Source organism: Emydura macquarii, unplaced genomic scaffold (assembly GCF_026122565.2).
Source record: "Emydura macquarii macquarii isolate MOO-44397 ecotype Brisbane River unplaced genomic scaffold, CSIRO-AGI_Emac_v2 contig_383, whole genome shotgun sequence".
Classification (NCBI taxonomy): Eukaryota; Metazoa; Chordata; order Testudines; family Chelidae; genus Emydura; species Emydura macquarii.
The window spans coordinates 3972773-3988245 of NW_027130520.1; the positions used below are offsets into that span (position 1 = coordinate 3972773).

Below are 15473 nucleotides of genomic sequence, written 5' to 3' on the forward strand. Positions count from 1 at the left end.
CAAGATCTAAGCCTGAACCAACTGGTAAAACTTACTTCCATCCCTCTGAACCATTTGGAAAGCGATGGAATGATCAGTGCGAAGATGCCTTTCAGAAAATTAAGATGTGCCTCGCCAAAGCTCCTGTCTTAGCATTTGCTGATCCCCAAAAGCCTTATGTTTTGCATGTGGATGCCAGTATGGATGGCTTAGGAGGGGTGTTATATCAAGAACACCTTGAGGGGTTAAGGCCTGTTGCTTTCATCAGCCGAAGCCTGTCAAATACTGAGAAAAACTACCCTGCACACAAACTTGAATTTCTGGCTTTAAAATGGGCTATAGTAGACAAGCTGCATGATTATCTGTATGGGGCAAGGTTTGAGGTTCGCACGGATAACAGTCCCCTGACTTATATTTTAACATCAGCCAAACTGGATGCCACTGGTCACCGGTGGTTAGCGGCATTGTCCACCTACAACTTCGGCCTAAAGTACCGCCCAGGAAGCAAGAATTTGGATGCAGATGCATTGTCTAGGCAACCTCATAATGTTTCAGCACCTGAGGATGAATGGGAAGAGGTATCTGCACCTGGGATTCGAGCTTTGTGTCAAGTTTCTACTGTTTGTGGAAAACTGACTAAAATACCACCTACCCACCTTATTGATCTTTTAGGAGTGACTGCCCAAGCTATTCCTCAAGCTTATTGCAGCCTTGCTTCTTTAGACACCTCCCACCTTCCTCAATTGAATCGTTCTGAGCTTCAGGCCGCACAACAGGACGATTCCTGCGTTGGAGAGGTTTGGTGGGCAGTTGATCAAGGGAACTCTGCTGCTGTGGATAAGAGCAGACACCTTGATATTCCCCTCCTAATGAAAGAATGGGATCGGCTTTCCTTGGAGAATGGACTCTTGTATAGAATCACTAACCAGCCTGAGCACCATATAAAAAAACAACTGATTTTATCTCAACAATATCACAAAGCTCTACTGCAATCTTTACATGATGACCATGGGCATCTTGGGTTTGATAAGACCTATGGGCTTGTATGAGAACGATTTTACTGGCCGCGGATGAAAACTGATGTTGAACAGTATTGTAAAACTTGTGCCCGGTGTATACAATGAAGACTCTACCCACAAGAGCTGCTCCACTGTTTCATCTTCACAGTGAAGGCCCTATGGATTTGGTCTGTATGGACTTTCTCACAATTGAACCTGATAGCAGAAATACTTGCAATGTATTAGTTGTAACTGATCATTTCACAAGGTATGCACAGGCTTTCCCCACTAAGGATCAAAAAGCCACTACTGTTGCTAAAAGTCTGTGGGAAAAGTACTTTGTGCATTATGGCCTGCCCAAGCGGATGCACTCTGATCAAGGACGGGACTTTGAGAGTCGACTAATTCAGGAACTTTTGACTATGCTAAATATAAAAAAATCAAGAACAACACCTTATCATCCACAAGGAGACCCACAGCCTGAACGATTTAATCGGACCCTGCTTAATATGTTGGGAACTTTGAATACCAAACAGAAATCTAGATGGAGTCAGCAGTGAGGTGTCTATCCCCACAGTACATCGTGGGGTGGTTGCACTGAAAGATTCTATAACACCTGTAAAGTCCAAATTAGGATGTGTATCCTCTACGGATGGGCTCAAGTGTTCATGGTGGTGTGTCCCTCAGGCTAGATGGTTAAATTGTGTCTATTCTAGTGGGCCTGTACCTTACCCTGCATTGAATGTTACCCCATGTAGCAGTAGAAGTAAAGAATGTATGTATTGTGTTGTAAATTAATCTGTTTTCTTCTTTGTTCTGGTTCCTTAATGGGGACATTAAGGATTTTTCTGGTGAGGGGAGAATGTAGGCACCCTGTACTTCAGGGGCCTTGGAACTTGATTGGGAGTTTACAGTTGGGAAGATCCTGGGAGACTACAACTCCCATGATGCCTTGGGGAAAAGGAGAGAGACTCTTCCCCTTCCAGAGAGACAGGGTATAGCATGTGGGGGACTCCATTTTGGTGCTAGAGTGGAGTGCAGCCCAGGCTGGAAGCTGCTGGCTGACTGCTGCAGGCTACTGCCTGCTGCCGGGGTCCCAAAGCTGCTGCTGCTGCCACCTGCTGCTGGGGTCCCAAAGCTGCTGCTAAGAGCCTGCTGGAGCCTGACTAAGCAGGGAGCTTCGGAGGTTGGTGGCATTGCCCAAGCCAGGGCAGGGACTGAGCCTGGAGCTGCCTGAGATGGGCCTGCAGTGAAGGTAGTGTGAGTGCCCCCCCCCCGGCGTTGTTTGGGGCAGGGGCACTGCAGAGAGACTTTGACTGGGCCTGAGAGAGAGAGAGAGAGTCCTTTCAAGCAGGGCCAGGACTGCAGACATTTGGTTGGGCCAGCTCCAAATCTCCAGCGTGACAACTGGGCTGAACTGGAACACCGAACCCACAGAGTGCTGTCTTCTGCAGATCTTCAAGCGCGCCCACGCAAGCAAGGAGTTAGGGCTCTGAACTCTTGGGGAGTGTACACTCTGCAGGTGGGGTACACAGTGGCAGTGTAAATGGAAGTTTAGACAAGTTTCATTTGTTTTCATACTAATTTTATTAATTGATGTATTCAGCTGCCCTGTGGATTTAACATAATAGTGATGTTTAATTTCAGTCTGTTATGCCATATTTCTTTAATTTGTTAAGTAAAGTTGTGTTAACTCTAATTTAAGTATATTGGATGTTTAGTTTGCATAAGTGCAATTGTTGTTAGACCTGTCTCAGATTATTATTATTATTATTATTATTATTATTATCAGAGTAGGTTTAGTCCTGGACGCTCCCAAGGCCCGCTATTAAGTGTGTGCAGGGGCCAGCCAGGTGGAGGCACCGCCAAGTTTAAATTTCTTTAAAAGTAAAGGGACTGCAGCAGGGGGGTGGATAGAGGATTCCCACCTATCCTACATCACCGCTGGGATACTCAGGATCTCCTTTGTTGTTAACAACCTTAGCGCCCTTGCACACAGGTGAGTGTTGCCGGCTCCCAAGTAACCCAGAAATAGAAGGGGGTTACATAAGCTATTAATAAATAGTTTTTTAAATAAAAATAAATTATATATAAAGAAATTTTTTAAATAAAAATAAATTATATATAAAGAAAGTTTCATAGGCCCTAGGCACTGTGCCTATTGTGCCTAATGGATAATATGGCCCTGGACTTAGCAGCTAGGCCATGTGCTTCAGTGTGTATTGACAATCACTCATCTACAATAGTGCTTTGTCTGTGAGTGTGTGACATACTCTGAGTAATTTGTAGGTGTAAAATAATGAATGTAAAAATGAGCACAGTAGCATCAAAATGTTACTTTAAATAGGTAGTGATTTGTAGCCTTTAATGGTGTATACGTCAATACATTTTTTTGAGTTGATAGACTGGTGGCCCTTCAGGGTTGTAAAAATGATATTTGTGTCCCTTCAGCCAAAAAGGTTGGGAACCACTGAGATAGAGGCCAAGCAGGAATTAACTCAGGGCAGCGCTAGGGCCTGTGATGCAGGAGGTCGTGGGCTCGTCTATCCGCAGAATCTATAACTCAGGAACTACAGGAAGCTTATTTCAGAGGCCCAACTCCTTCCTGGCGAAGGGCACCAGCCGCTATTGTGACTGAAGGGCTTTATGCTCGCCCCCCAGCCTGTCACAGCTAGAGGAAGGGCGGCGGGAGCAGCAGCCAAGACACCGGCGAATCAGGGGTTTGCGAGGAGCCTGCTCCTCGCCCAGTGCCGGGAGGTGTGTGGAGGTAGGCCCCGAAGGAAAGCAGGCCGAGCTGCGGCCGTCTAGGGGCCCCCGCCGCCGGAGGTCGGGGTAGGGAGCGCGCCCTGCCCTCCTCGAGTCGGCGACTTGTCAGCAGCGGGGCGTCAGGCAGGAACTGCGCCCTCCGCTAGCGTCGCTTCTAGCGGCAGAGCGGGCGGGTGAGGCTCAGAGTCCCGTCACGCGCCTCTGGACGTGGAGCTGCAGCGTAGGTGGGGGGTGCGGTGCCGCCTCACTAGCTGCGGGCTCCTCCCAGCCACCCCGAGCCAGCCCCGCGCGCCCGGCTGAGAGAGCGTCATCGGGGCGCCGCCTTCTGCTTGCCCGGCTGGCAGCGTCTGTACGCAGCTGAAACTGTGCTACCAAGGAGACTTCTGTTTGCATGTGGCTAGATATGGCTCACATGGGAAAAATGCTACCTGGCACCCAGTGCCTGCTATCAATTTATGCCACTCTGTTGTCTCTTTCATCTGTTATGCTGTGGGGGTGGTTTGGTGCAGACATCCTTAGCATAGTCCCAGCACTATATTCAACCTTTCAAGTCCTAACACATCCAGTATAGCTTCAGCATCCCTTACCTCACCTCATCCCTCTGGTATGGCTCCAGGGTCTCTCATTTTGCCTCACCCCCATCCCAGCCACTGTAGCTGGGGTGTTGCTCTACATTGTTTCCTTTCCAGGCCTGGCTCTTGCTCTCTTCTAACTCACCCCTCTATTATTCCCCAGACTGTAGCCTTCTTTGACCTCCAGGTTCAGCTCTCTGGCTCAGTGAGCCAGCAGGCATCTGCTGCTGCCTTCATCCCTCAGACCCTGGTCTGGAGAAGTTTGTAGGGAACCCATCTTGACTGCTCTCCTGTCTTCTGCTTTAGGTGACCTGATCTGGCTCTGCTTTTCACTAGGGAGTTCTTACCACTCCCTCCTTCAAGGAAGCTCTCAATCCTCTTCTGCTTTTCTGAGTGAGCTTTTGCTCCCACTTTTTATGTGGGTTCTGAATTCCCCTTATCTTTGGACTGTCTCTCATTTCTAACTCCTAGGCCAGCCTTGCCCTTCTCAGATTGGAACAGGAGTGCTGGGCCCAATTTCACTTAAGAGGCCTGCTGCCCTCTTACAGATGCTCAAAGATTTCTTTTTTGAGAGCTATACAAAAGAGAGACAAGTGTAGAATGGAGAAGAAGAGAAAGGAGAGCTATACATCAGGATAATGGAAAGCAAAGGTACAGCCCTGGGCTATAAATGCACAAAATAGAGTGATTCAAAACCTGTGATATAGAGTGACCCACGTTGTTTTAAGAAGGCATTATACAGTTTGGATGCTTTTCATACTTCAAGGAGAATACTTAGAAAACCAGTGGTTGTGTCTTTTGAAAAGCGGAAAATAACCTAGTCTCGAAGGAAAGCACATTCATACACTTGGAGAACGATAAAGGACAAAAACTTTGAAATTCAACCATTGTGGTTTTTTGTTGTTTGTTTTTTAATCCAACAGGCATCAAAAGTTCTCCAGGTTTTTGGAAGTGCTGAGGTAGCATCCATAATGCCATATGAAGTTAATAGAAGCTGTGAGCAACACTTCTGAAAATTAGGCCCAAGGTATCTTTAGTTGGCCACCCAAAAACTGAGCCCCTCAAAATCAGCAGCACTTCTGGAAAATGAAAAGCAACATTCCCACTGTCTGGTTACTATTGGCCCGATTTTTCAAAGGTACTAAACTTCTGCAGTTTCCATTGATTTCACCTGGAGTTGTGAATGTCTAATACCTCTGAAAGTCAGGCCTGATCTGCCTGTTATAATAAAACACAGATCCTCAGCAAATGGAAAGTGTGTGTGTTATGCTTTCCCACCCTCTTTTTTCCCCCTCTTTAATTTCCTTCTTTTAACACATTGAGATTTGTGTCTCCACAAATGTAATTTCAGGAACACGCCTGTGTAAAATACAATTCTTGGTATGACCATAAGAAAGATTGATTCCATGTGTCGGGATGGAGTGGTTACTAATACAGTAGACCTCAGAGTTAGGAACACCTTGGGAATGGAGGTTGTTTATAACTCTGAAATGTTGGTAACTCTGAACAAAACGTTATGGTTGTTCTTTCAAATGTTTACAGCTGACCATTGATTTAATAAAGCTTTGAAACTTTACTATGCAGAAGAAAAATGTTACTTTTAACCATGTTAATTTACATGAAATAAGCACGGAAACAGTTTCCTTACCTTGTTAAATCTTTTTTTAAACTTTCCCTTTATATTTTTTAATAGTTTACGTTTAGCACAGTATTGTATTTGCTTTTTTTTTTTTTTTGGCCTGTGATCCTGCCTGATTGTGTACTTCTGGTTTCAAATGAGCTGTGTGGTTGACCAATCAGTTTGTAACTCCGGAGTTCGTAACTCTGAGGTTCTACTCTACTCTTATCCAACATGTAGCCCTCTCTGCTTTAACCACAAAAGATTCAGGTTTAAAGCTAGGATGAAAAAGGTTGGCCAGATTTTGTTTGGGTGATGTTCTGTTAGGATACAGGCTGTTATTGGAAGTCATTCATATGGTAGTCCACTATCGAAACACTTTGTAATCTGGATAAAGAGCATCCAGTTCATAAAATGTAAATTATGTATTGTTGGTGTCCTGAAAATTTAAGCTAATTTCTTTCAGTGTTGTATGCCTTAAATGACAGCCATGAATATTTCCCAAGATACAGGTTTTTTGTTTTTTTTGTTTGTTTTTTTTTAAGTTGGACAGTTTATAGATGAAGTTTGTGTCAGATACAGACAGGTCTTGGCCAGAAGAAGTTTGCAAACTCATGCTAAATCTTTGGATTGACTTGGCTAGTTCCTTGGCATTCAAACTATTAACAACAGCAGAAAAATAAAGTACAAAGCCAGACAAGAACAGATTGCAAGTACAGTCTGGAAAAGTGCAGCCTAACATTGATCATAGTTGGGGGACATCTGACATTAAGGCTCATGTGAATTCCTCTTATTTAGTTTATAGTATGTTTTTGCACATGTTGCATTCTTCAATGCCAAATCAGTAAAGAAAGTGACTTATAAGTAAGGCTGCGAGTCTGTCACGGAGGTTGTGGAAGTCATGGATTCCGTGACTTCCATGACTTCTACAGCTGCAGTGGCCAGGCAAGCAGCTGGCCCTGGGGCCAGCCGCATTGGCTGTTGTGGGAGTGGCCCCGGGGCAACTGTGTGCAACGGTCCTTGCGGTCACCCGGGATTGCAATATATGTAGGTATCCCCACATTTTTAATATTTTGCATTTTGATAGTGTCTGAGCAGTCTCTTGACTATGCACAGATACAAGAGAAATGGGTTTTAAGTAATTTCAGTGATTCAAGCAAACCTGGTAAGGCTCTTATGAACTATTAATAACGTGACAATAGACTTCAAAAGAAGAATCATGCTCCTTTAAGACCCTGGCTCAGGCCTAAAGTTAACTCCTTTTAAATCAGTAAGAACTCCTGTTTACTTCATTGGTAGCTGGTTTGTCTCTTAAAGACCACGTTGCAGAGCAGGCCTCTGAAGTTGTTTTTCCTTCTGTTTTGACTATAGGATTTGATGTACTCATTCTGGATAAAAGTACTTTTGATGGTTTTGAATTGCAGGTCTCCCCTTCTACCAGTGTTTCATTATAATCTCTTTCTTTCTCAGATGGAGGAAACACTTGATTCCATTTACACTGCATTAAGATGTCTTGTGGAATTCAAGATGTGCAGAATTCTGTATTGGTTTGGAAGGAAAAAGAATTGGAAGCTACTAATTTCTTTAAGATTAATCATATACTTTGGTGAAGTCTTAATATGATCCTAAGACATCTCTATAGCTGTGATGCCCAGCACACTTTTTCTAATATGCTCAATGCTGTACAAGACACAAAGAAAAGAATTTGTCTCAGGGAGCTTACATACTAATAGAAAGAAATGGTGAAGATGAAATGCCCTAGAAGGCCTAGAGGAAGGAATAAAAGATTTTGATTTTAATGATTTGTTTGGTTTGCTTCACTTTTTGTGGGCATTATGAAAAAAGCCTTAGGGGGGACATAAAGCAGAAAGAAGGTTGGCTTAATGAACCAGTCTGGGGGAGCATTTTCTGCATAGGGATTGTTATTGAAAAAGGCATGCAGACAGAGGAATAAGCCTTAGTTTTGTTTGTTTTCTCCGTTTGCATCTGACTGTAATAATAACAACACCTATTTAGATAGGTTAAAAACACATTTAATGGATGTCCTTGCCATGAAATCAAATATTTTTTTCCTCTGAAGGGCAGAAATCTTATTTGATTTCTACCTGAAATCCTCCCCCTGTTGCTCCAGGCAGATCTGTTTTTGTCAGAGTATTTCAGCAAATGTAATGATATCAAATAATACTCCTTTTGGCATATAGATGTGATTGGTTAATTTTGTGTTCTCAAATGAGCAGGCCTGGATACTTCCTCTTGCCTCGCAATTCCCTGACGTGTTGAAAATGCTGAGCTTTTTTTCCTGATGTTGTTCAGATTCTTATGACTTGTAGAAAGTGCTTTACGCATTCAGCCTCAATGTTTAAGCAACTTAATGTGAGGTTTGAGCTTTTGTATTTGAGGTGTATCATATCACTTTTGATGATAAATCCCATATATTCTTTCATCCAGATCATATGGCTAATTTTATTTAAAGTAAAACTGATTAAAAAAAACCCAAACATACCAAGTGAATTCTCTTCTACTGACCCTGAGGTTAAATCAGTAGATGAATTCAAGAATTAGGAACTATTTAGTCAATAATGGGTATTATGTCCATGAAGCAGTTTGATATTTATATTTTCCTATTTTTAAAATCAGTGGCACTTTTTCCCCCTCTATGATCCTATAGTATAGGTTTGGCAAGTTGGTCAATTGACCAGTCAAATGTCAATTGACTGCATATTATTTGACCATGGTCAAATATTGTCAAATACTCCTGCAAGGACGCCCTGATATAGGTGGCAGCCCATCTTTGTGATTGCATCACAGTGCTGTTCTTTCATTGTTTCATAACTTCATTTGATTTGTTTCACATTTTTCTGAGTTAACATAACTCAATAAAGTAACTTGTTTTTTTGTAATTAGGCATGAGTATCTATCTAGGCTGAGCCTACTGGAGACTATAAAGTCTTACTCAGTTTTGTTACTTCTGTTACCATCCTAAAAAATTAGTGCTTTAAAATATTTGATCCTTTTTGACATTTGAAAATATTTGACTAATATTTTGACTGGTCAATGGCCAGTTATTTTAGATCGGGTCAAATGCCCAATGCCACTGCATAATTTCCAGGTCAGTGTGTTATATGTCCCTGTTTGCAAATCTGTTCTCCTGCTTTTGGCTCTGGAGGTCCCTTTTTTAATCCCTGGTGCCAGCCAAGATGGGGGCAGTCACATAGGGCATGGATAGGGGTCCATCTATGATTTAAATTGCTGTGGGTCTCAGACACTTGGGATGAGCTTCCTGTGTCCAGAGAAAGTATGTAACCCATTGGCCAGTGTGTATTAGCTGTCCCCCTGTATTCTGAGCTGCAGACAAAGTGAATCTGCTGTAGCCTCCAGCTTGAGAGCCTGGCTCTTTAGCTCAAACTATAGCGAATCATGCTTCTATCTCCAAAGTCCAATACTCAGTACTTTGTGTCAGGATACCTGTGCAACCTTAATTTGGCCCTCTTGTTATTATGATAGCATGTGATGTGTCGTGTATTTAAAGGTTGTCTTGCCACAGGAAGATGATACTCTGGGGATGAATCAGGGTAATGTAGTGAAGGAGACTAGCAAATATGGCAGGCAACCTGCTTGGTTTAACAGAGAGATCTTTGGAGAGCTTAAACACAAAAAGGAAGCGTACAAGAAGTGGAAGCTGGGTCAGATGATGAGGGAGGAGTATAAAATTACTGCTTGAGCATGCAGGAGTGAAATCAGAAAGGCCAAAGTACAACTGGAGTTGCAGCTAGCAAGGGATGTGAAAGGTAACAAGAAGGGTTTCTACAGGTGTGTTAGCAACAAGAAGAAGGTCAGGGAAAGTGTTGGCCCCTTACTGAAGGGGGGAGGGAGGCAACCTAAGGACAGATGATGTGGAAAAAGCTGAAGTACTCAATGCTTTTTTTTTTTTTTTTTTTGCCTCTGTCTTCACAGACAAGGTCAGCTCCCAGACTACTGTACTGATCAGCACAGAATGGGGAGGAGGTGAGCAGCTCAGTGCTGAAAGAACAGGTTCAGGACTATTTAGAAAGGTTGGACATGCACAAGACCCTGGGTCTGGATGCAATGCAGCCGAGGGTGCTGAGGGAGTTGGCTAATGTGAGTGCAGAGCCATTTGCCATTATCTTTGAAAACTCATGGCAATTGGGGGAAGTCCTGGACAATTGGAAAAAGCCAAATATAGCGTCCATCTTTAAAAAAGGGAAGGAGGAGGATCTGGGGGACTATAGACAAGTCAACCTCACCTCAGTCCCCGGAAAAATCATGGAACAGGTCCTCAAGGATTCCATTTTGAAGCACTTGGAGGAGAGGAAGGTGATCAGGAACAGTCAGCATGGATTCACCAAGGGCAAGTCATGCCTGACCAGCCTGATTGCCTTCTGTGATGAGATAACTGGCTCCGTGGATATGGGGAAAGCGGTGGACGAGATATACCTTGACTTCAGCAAATCTTTTGATATGGTCTCCCATGGTATTCTTATCAGCAAGTTAAAGTAGTATGGGTTGGATGAATGGACTATACGGTGGATAGAAAGCAGGCTAGATCATCAGGCTCAACGGATAGTGATCAACAGATCAACGTCTAGTTGGCAGCTGGTAATAAGTGGAGTGTCCCAGGGGTTGCTCTTGTTCAACATCATCATTAATGATCTGGAGGATGGGGTGGATTGCACCCTCACCAAGTTTGCAGATGACATTAAGCAGGGGAAAGTGGTTGATACTGTGGGGGGTAAGGATAGGATACAGAGTGACTTAGACAAATTAGAGGATTGGGCCAAAGAAATCTGATGAAGTTCAACAAGGACAAGTGCAGAGTTCTTCTTCTTCTTTGTGTGGTGTAGAGTTTCATTCAAGCATTCATTCAGCAATTGTATATGGCAGACCTCAGCCATTCCAGTGCGTTATTGGTCAGGAGATTGAAGGAGACCCATCCTCCTTCGAGGCGGCAGATGGGGCATTCCCCCCCCAGATGGTCCATTGTTTGTATTTTTCCACACTCACAAGCTGCAGTAGCACAAAGGTTCCAGCTGTGCATGCAGGAGTTAAAGCACCCAACACCAGTCCTTATGCAGTTTAAGCGGATCCACTCCTTTCTTGGCAGGCTGCAGCTTATGGGTGAGGTGGAGATGGGAGGCAGTTGCTGCTGTCTGCCAGAGTGTTGTTCCTTCCTCCACTAGCTCATGACCCACTAACTCTGGCTTTGGTCATTATCTGCCTGTAGGAAGGCCTGAGCCATTCTGATGAAAGGCCTGCAGCTCCTGAGGCATTGAGTCGGCAGAGGCTGGAGGATCCTTTCATGAAAGGGGTGGAGTAGGCTGTTAGCAGATTTTAATGTAGCCGTCTCAAGTGGTGAGGTGGAACACCAGACAGAAAGGGCAATTCATATGATGGTGTGAGACGTAGACATCCACTGATATGTGAAGGGCAGCATTGAGATGTGTATCCAGCTTAGGTGTATGTGTACTCCTGCCCCAAGCAGACATGCAGTATTCTGCAGGAGCGTACACAAGTGCCAAAGCAGCAGAGTGCAGGTTGTGAAATCTGCATCCCAGTCATTACTGCACATCCTCTGCAGCAGGTTGATCTGGGCTGCCACTTTCACTACCACTCCATTGATATGATGGTGGAATGAAAGGATTCTGTCCAGCTTTAAATAAATAAATAAATTGTGCAGAGTTCTGCACTTAGGATAGAATTATCCCATGCACAGCTACAGGCTGGGGACTGATTGGCTAGGCAGCAGTTCTGCAGAAAAGGACCTGGGGGTTACAGTGGACAAGAAGCTGGATATGAGTCAACAGCATGCCTTTGTTGCCTAGAAGGCTAATGGCCTATTGGGCTGCATTAATAGGAGCATTCCCAGCATATCAAGGTCTGTATTCGGCACTGGTGAGGCCACATTTGGACTATTGTGACCAGTTTTGGCTCCCCCCTCTACAGGAAGGGTGTGGACAAATTGGAGAGTCCAGAAGAGGGCAACAAAAATGATTAGGAAGCTGGGGCATAACTTATGAGGAGAGGCTTTTGTTTAGTCTGCAGAATTGAAGAGTAAGGGGGGAATATTTGATAGCAGCTTTCAACTACCAGAAGTGGGTTTCAAAAGAGGATGGAGCTAGGCTGTTCTCAGTGGTGGCAGAAGTAGGAGCAATGGTCTCAAGTTGCAATGGGGGAGGTTTAGGTTGGATATTAGGAAAAACTTTCACTAGGAGGGTGGTGGAATCTCCATCCTAAGTGGTTTTTAAGGCCCGGCTTGAGAGAGCCCTGTCTGGGATGATTTAGTTGGGGTTCGTCCTGATTTGAGCAGGGGCTTGGACTAGATGACCTCCTGACATACCTTCCAATCCTAATCTTCTATGATTTTAGGGGAATCAGTTGCTGTTAGCCCTTTAATGAGGACAATGATTTCATGGTTAAGGCAGTTGAATGCTGCTCTGGAGAACTGGATTCTATCCCTGGCAGTCCCTGCTTCTGCCACAGAGTTCCTCTGTGATGTTGAGCAAGTCATTTAAACCATGCTTTTTACAGGTGGTCACTAATGGTGGTTTCCTCATTTTCTGGGTGCCCAGTTTGAGACACCTGGGACCTGATTTTCAGATACATCAGCACCCACGATGAGAAAAGTCCAAAAGGAATGTAATAATTCTGTCTTCAGAGCAGGATTTGAATAATGGGCAGTAAATAAGGCAGCCTTCTTTCTGACATTTCCTAACTTTTGATCGCTTGTCTTTGCAGCCTTAGTAATGTTCTTTTAATACAGTGTTTTGGGTTTAGTTTTTGGTAACTTCTTAGTTTCAAAAAGAAAAAAAGAAAAAGGAAATTGAAAAAAAAAACCAAATTCTGTCAAGTATCGTCCTATTGATATAAATATGGGTCACCAGCAGGGTTGTGTCAGGAGCTCCTTCAGCTGAGCTTGTGGACTAGCCATCTCAGGCTCCTGGCATATCCAGGCTCCTGAACTCAGCTGGTTTGCAGTAGGACCACCTGATTGGTTGGCCTGCCTGATTGTCTCAGGGGAGCCAGAAGGACTGCTTTAAAGTGCAGCAGTAGGTCAGTGGCAGCTCTATGTGTATTCCTACAGCTGTGATCAATCCTGTGCTAGCCTTGCTCACAGCTTTGCTTCAGTCTGCTCCAGCCCTACTTCCCTGCTTGCTTCTGACTCCAGCTCTGACCCTCAGCTTGACCCCTGGTTCCTTTCTTGGTTCCTGGCTCTGACTCTTGACTCTGGCTCCTGACACCCGAGTCTGACTTCATGACTGTCTATGCCTCAGTTGTGGCAGTTTGAACAGCCCAAAAGGACCCAGGTTAGCTGCTAGGATGAACCCCACTAAAGCCAGTATTTCCTTGGCGGAGCTGGTGGACACCTTGAAGAATCTACAGATGTCAATGCCCTGCAGGTGCAGAATGTCATCCTGCAAGTTCAAGCTGTGCCATTTGTGACCCAGACCTACTGAGAACTGAAGCTACCATTACCCAACAAGCTTGATGGTGTCTGGAGGAAGTTTTGTGAGTTTCTAAGCCAGTGCCATCTCCTGTTTCTAATGCGCCTGCAGGCACTTCCTACCAATAAGACCAAGATAGGGCTTGCAGACTAAGAGGACATTGACCTGGGCCTCCCCACTCCTTGAAAAGTTCAGTCCCCTCTTGAAGTGGTTTGAAGAATTTGTTTGGTGACCTGAACTGTATGCGCAGGGCAGAGGCTGCAGTCCAGACCCTAAGGGGATGTTAGGCGCTAACTGTGCTGCTGACTTCCAGCACCTAATGTCAGACACAGACTGGAATGAAGCTATTCAGTGCTGTCATTTTTGGCACAGTTGTAGTGAGGACATGAAGGATGAGCTGGCTTAGGTAAGGCCTCTGGCTGTCCTGGATACTTTTATTGATCTGTGTGTATATGGTGTCCACCCCACAGAGGATTGGAAGGGGTTAAGGTGGCCAGGAAGGCCTGTTAACTCCACACTGCACCTGGAGGCAGGCTGCACCTGGAAGAAGAGGCAGATAGCAGGTAATTGACTGCAAACAGGTTCAGCAGTGCAGGGCTAGTGGGGCCAATAAAGCCAGGAAGCTGGCAACAGACCGGCTGCTGCTGAGAAAGGGCAGTCACTCCCTGGGAAAAGGGAGAAGTGTTTTGAGACTGCAGGTATGTGTAGGTTGCAGTCACTCCCTGGGACGAGGGAGGAGTGTTTGGAGCTGGTCCAAGCAGAGGAAGGAGGGGAACCAGGAGTTGAAGGAAGCAGTCCAGGGAAGGAGTAGTGAGGGCTGGGAGAGTAAAGCCCAGAATTGCTGGGTTGAGGATCCCTGGACTGGTATCTGGAGTGGGCCTGGGCTTCCCTATGAACCACTGAAGGAGTGAATGTGAATGGGAAGACTGGCTAGGACTGCTGAAGGAAAGACTTTGATATACCCTGGAAGGGGAAAACGCTGAGTGACCTAGCTGGAAGGCTGAGTGACAAAGAGGAAGCTGCAGTTCCTGGGACAAGAGAGGATCTGCAGGCTTCTGAGAGAGAGAGGATATGATGGCGTGCAACCCCAGGAAGGGGAGGGGAGTCTGCCTCAAGAGCTAATCCCCAGAACAACAGGAGGAGGCACCAGACAAGCAGTGAATGATGCGTCCCGTGACACTGTGCATTAAAATTAACAGCTGCCTTTTTTTGATCTGTGCATTCAAATTGACAAACACTACCAAGAAAGAAAGATGGTGCTACAAGCCATGCCAGTTTTGACAGTCAGTCTCCTGTGCCCACCCCACAGACAGAACCCATGCAGGTCAATATGGCTTAGACCCCTCCCTGAAGGGGAGAGAAGTCTCAACTCTCTGGGCAGGGGTTGGAGGTGTCCCTGTCTGTATTATGGACAATTAGGGAATTACACTTCATTCTGCCTATGGAAGGCCCAATCCACATCTAGAACACAAGAACGGCCATGCTAGGTCAGACCAATGGTCCATCTAGCTCAGTATCCTGTCTTCCGACAGTGACCAGTGCCAGGTGCTTTGAAGGGAATGAATAGAACAGGTAATCATCAAGTGATCCATCCCATTGGCCATTCCCTGCCTCTAGCAAACAGCAATCCCTGCCCATCCTGGCTAATAGCCACTGATGGACTGATCCTCCATGAACTGATCTAGTTCTTTTATGAACCCTGTTATAGTCTTGGTCTTCTCAACATCCTCTGGCAAGGAGTTCCACAAGTTGTCTATGCGTTGTGTGAAGAAATACTTCCTTTTATTCATTTTAAACCTGCTGCTTATTAATTTCACTGGGTGATCCCTAGTTTTTGTGTTATGAGAAGGAGTAAATAACACTTCCTTATTTACTTTCTTCACACCAGTGATGATTTTATAGACCTCTATCATATCCCCCCTTAGCTGTCTCTTTTCCAATCTGAAAAGTCCCAGTTTTATTATTCTCTCCTCATTTGGAAGCTTTTCCATACATCTAATCATTTTACTTGCCCTTTTCTGTACCTTTTCTATTTCCAATATATCTTTTTTGAGATTGGGTGATTAGATCTGCATGCAGT

The 15473-nt window shown here is 44.8% G+C and overlaps 1 protein-coding gene across 1 annotated transcript in view; it reads left to right on the forward strand.

Moving 5' to 3' along the window:
- The first annotated feature begins 1051 nt into the window (after window positions 1-1051).
- Window positions 1052-15473, forward strand: part of CPQ (carboxypeptidase Q) — a 240020-nt gene continuing 225598 nt past the window's right edge. The window contains exon 1 of the mRNA XM_067536932.1: window positions 1052-2499. The gene's annotated coding sequence lies outside the window, so the exon portion shown is untranslated. The remainder of the gene's footprint in view (window positions 2500-15473) is intronic.